Source organism: Odontomachus brunneus, unplaced genomic scaffold, assembly GCF_010583005.1.
Source record: "Odontomachus brunneus isolate Ranch 3 - 2012 unplaced genomic scaffold, Obru_v1 Obru_scaffold_061, whole genome shotgun sequence".
In the NCBI taxonomy this organism is placed as follows: Eukaryota; Metazoa; Arthropoda; class Insecta; order Hymenoptera; family Formicidae; genus Odontomachus; species Odontomachus brunneus.
In genome coordinates, this window is record NW_022639511.1 from 384334 (window position 1) to 389202 (window position 4869).

A 4869-nucleotide genomic window follows, 5' to 3' on the forward strand; every position below is an offset into this window, starting at 1 on the left:
GGGGGGGGGGGGGGAGGCAATGCGTCTCTTAGCAAACACAACTTGCGTGTCTGTAAAAAGTATTCAAAACGCGAGGCCGTGCGTCACAAGCGGATGCAGGTACGCGCAAAAAAAACATAAGATACTCGCAAATCCTCGTAAAACAAAGATCCCTTACGTACGTAACGGTCATTGTACATATAGAAGTAAGCGCTGAATCATGATTACTGTTGAATAGCGACTACTCGTACATTCCTCATGCAGCTCAGGCGTGTTGGACGACATCCGCGGAATCTCCCCGGAGAATGTCGGATGTTCTACGGATGTCTCCGCGTTACATTAATGATAATTACAAGCGTTTCAATTCGGCATACGGGATACATTAAGAGCACATGGATGTTGGTTCGGCTGACTGCGACAGTGAGTGGGCTGCATGTGCTGCAATGATAACATTGATTATTATAGCGAAATTATTTGCGTAATGTAACTGGTGTTTTGATAGCAGCATTTATTCCATTGTACGCGGGGAGAATATATTATAGTTCTTTTTTCATATAAATTCTTTTCAATTTTACTGTGATTTTAGTAGTCCAGAAATAGACTGTCAGTAAAGTCTATCTCGCCAAGGAGCATAGTAAATTTTGTTGGAAACAGTAAGTGTTTTTTAATAACACATTTCAGTTCCTAAAATATAAGTACTACATATGAAATGATAGAGTGAATTACTGCACAGAAAGTCGATCTATTCCTTGGTTACAAAATCCTATAATAATTTTTACTACATTCTATATTTACTATATATATAATTCTCTCTGTGTAGCGATCATCCCGCGATTCCATATCACTTTGCTTCAACTTAATTAATCCAAAAAATGTCGAGGAACCCTTATGTGCTCTCCGTTTATCCTGAATATATTATACAGACCGGCATAATACTCCCAACACATGAAATTACAGTTAATTAGAGTATCTCATAAGAAATACATTATGCGCTTTAGAAAGGTATAACTTTGTGCATTAAAGCTAATACGCTGGCCTGCGTACATACGGTTCGCCGAGTAATGAATTAGAAGGCGATGCACGTGATGTTAATTTATTGATGTAACTAGGGAAGACCCGAATTTTTAGTTAAAACACCCGTGAACCAATTAAGTTTATTCACATGGTCGTGTTGTCTCTACGTCTCATCTGAAAGAAATAATCAAAACATTTCGTTTGTATGTTTGTCCATCTCGCGTAGCGCACAACATGCATATAGTGCACACACACACGAGTTTTTCTGCGTCGCGTGTCATCTCTCCCTTTGCATTATATTCCCGAGTGTACGTCAGTATTGTATGCTGTACTATTGTGTGATGTACGCTATGCGATATACATAAAGGACACATGAATACATTGATCGTGGTAGAGGAGAATTGCTTTGGTGGTTGCACCGCCCAGATGATTTGCTCTCGACTGCAACAGAACGAAACAAAACAACTGTAAGAACGAAAAATCTACCACCTCGATCGAATTCTTTTGTAGAGCAATCCGATGAACAACGAAGACGTATCCAAAATCTTTCTTAGGCAGAAGAATGTGGACCTATCGAATTAGCATAATGGAGTTTTCGCATCTTTTCTTCCTTTTCTTATGGATTTTTCTTATTTTTGCATTCGTACGATTACAGCGCAACTTCATTAAGAAGCACAAAATCACAAACGATGATTTACTCGTTTTTTTTATGTTATACGGCAGACGATATCCCGTTTGAAACGCATTTAATGGGTATACTTTTCTATGCTGTGCAAAGGTATTCTCTGCGGTGCTAATATCACGTACTTAATACGTTAATAAGTGACACCTAGAAATTCAAGATGCTTCCAAGGTAATCGAAAGAGCGAGAGAGTGAAAGAGAGATGTTTGACAAAATGTTAGAATGCTAATATCGAGAATTGTTCATATATAATAATTATATAATTTAATATTATACGAAAAAAAATATATATATGTATACATATACATATATGTATATATAATTTAAAGAAAAGAAACGTTTAGCTATCGATTATGTAATGGCGTATCCGTCGCCGACAGTGCTAGTCTAAGCTATATTTATTTTTTATATATATAACAAACACCTTTTAGCCTATAGATTAAGGGGATGTAAGAATCCAATTTTATACTTTATTAGAGAGCATTACGGAATATGTTTGACTCGTTGAACGAAACGTACATAAGAAACGTGTGTTCAGAATAATTGTATATGAGATAAAACCACGTTGTATCATATCAAATATGAATATTTGAATGAATTTCAAACATGAATCGCAACTGAGGTCTCTCTCTCTCTCTATCTATATATATATATGTGTGTGTGTGTGTGTGTGTGTGTGTGTGTAAAGAAAACATAAACACACAGAAGCAAACCTCGATAAATTTATCATATACCGTTCGTACGATAGATTACATAATATATCGATAATTATCACATTGGGACGATAGTCAATTTCTTTCGGCCGTTTTTTTAATTATCTATAATTCGATTTTAAACGAAATAATTCTTGAATAATATCCAAAACAAAACAATGACGATCGAAATATCGACCTGACAGAGCATTATTCGAGAAAAGAAAACAGAAATCTATTTTACGCGCGCTTAATAAGCAATTATTTTCGTTGCTCAATAATCAGCATGAAAATGAGATTGAATTTGAAGACTTAAAAAACTGTTCACCCCGACGAAGGCAATCATAAACGCGCGCGGGAAATAAATTTCTTCTTTCGAGTTATCAGCGATACCTTCAATGTCATCGGTGTTTATTTTCTTCCTCTCACTATTCCAGTTTTCTCTCTATCAAAAAGAAAGAAATAAAAAAGGATAAATTTGTTGTGTACCATTACACATGTAATCTTTGATACTTTATAAATTTGTAAATTTTGTGCAGAGCAAGAAGATAAATATGTGGAACGCGTATGTCGGAGAGTTACGAACGTAATGCGAGACTAACACCGTTTTTACAGTATACAACTCACATTCACGATATAGTCTTTTACTAATTTAGCTAGGTCTAACGAGTGAACTGTTTCAAGGCACTGAAAAAACACAAATACTCATCGTGTCTCGTGGAACATATGATACGACAAGATCCCGTTGCTCTGAACATGTTTCTTATAATGTTGTATTAAAAAGTAAACAAAAGGAGAGAAAGGAAAAAGGGAAATATGTAAATACTTTTATGACGTAAATTATATCGAAATTGCATGCCGCTTGCGTGAATTAGCCAATTGTACAATAACATCCACGACCAAGAAGATTAATTATAAATGAATCATCTGATCGATGTACACATATACACATACACATGTTTTTTTATTCTGTGATAGCTCCCCTGATATTTGTACGCTTGTGATGAGATCGTTGCAGAAAGTTTAACGTAATATATTTCATAAATATAGAAACGATTCTCTCTATCGACCGCATATATGGGGCTATCGCAGTTGGTACATATATATATACACACACACACACACATACAGGGTGTCTGATTCGTACCGTACCAGAGCTAACATATAGCTAGAATAGGTCGGGATGAATAATAGAATCAGTGTCTTTTTTTTAAACAACCACGTAAAATTTTGAGATATTAACGATAAAAGATTTCTATCAAGTGGCAGCCCACTGGCCAATCAGCACGTATGCTGCGATGAGACGAACGCTGTACGCGCTGTAGCATCGGCATGACAGGCCAGCCGGGCCAGCCTCCTAACAACGAGGAAAATGCGTTGCCAGGAGGCTGGCCCGGCTAACCTGTCATGCCGATGCTACAGCGCGTACAGCGTTCGTCTCATCGCAGCACACGTGCTGATTGGCCAGTGGGCTGCCGTTTGATAGAAATCTATTATCGTTAATATCTCAAAATTTTATGTGGTTGTTTAAAAAAAAGACACCGGTTCTATTACTCACCCCGATATTCTAGCTATATGTTAGCTCTGGTACGGTATGAGTCAGATACCCTGTATATATACACAGGATGTCCTACATAAGACATCCAAGAAGAAAAATATAAGTAGAACAAATAAAAATAAACAAATATTGTATAGGTCATTTCTCAAACAACCACGTAAAATTTCGAGATATTAATTAAAATAATTGGGCATATCAGAACGCGTGACGCGGCAGGCGGAACATACCGGCTCGCCACAGCCGGTGAAGAAAATGGACGAGCGCACACGTATACGGACGCACACACGGAGCTACCCATTTCAGTATGTCAAATGGCCCACCTCTCTGGGCTATAAGATAGGCCCGCGAGCAATCGTCCATTTTCTTCGCCGACCGCGGCGAGCCGTTCGTCCCGTTTACCGTGTCGCGCGCTCTGATATGTTCAAATATTTTAAGTAATATCTCGAAATTTTACGTGGTTGTTTGAAAAATGACTTCTACAATATTTGTTCACTTTTATCTGTTCTACTTATATTTTTTTTGTTGGACGTCTTATACGGGACACCTTGTATGTGTGTGTGTGTGTGTGTGTGTGTGTGTGTGTGTGTGTGTGTGTATATATACAGGATGCCCGAAGTCCCATGATGACCCTTGGTGAAAACATAGAACGCATTGAGGTGAGCAAGAAAGTCCTGTGCCGTTTTGCGATATTCGCAATACTTTTTGAGAAATTAATTATTTTGTCTCAACAAATTAACGTACAGAAAGCGGCAGCGAAAAGAAAGATGCCTTCGGCCGACATGCGACCGTGACACTCGCGAATCGCGTATCTCGCCGCGTCCCTCCGCCCATAACTACGAGACATAGCGAGTCTATGTCTCGATTCGCGAGTGTCACGGTCGCATGTCGGCCGAAGGCATCTTTCTTTTCGCTGCCGCTTTCTGTACGTTAATTTGTTGAGACAA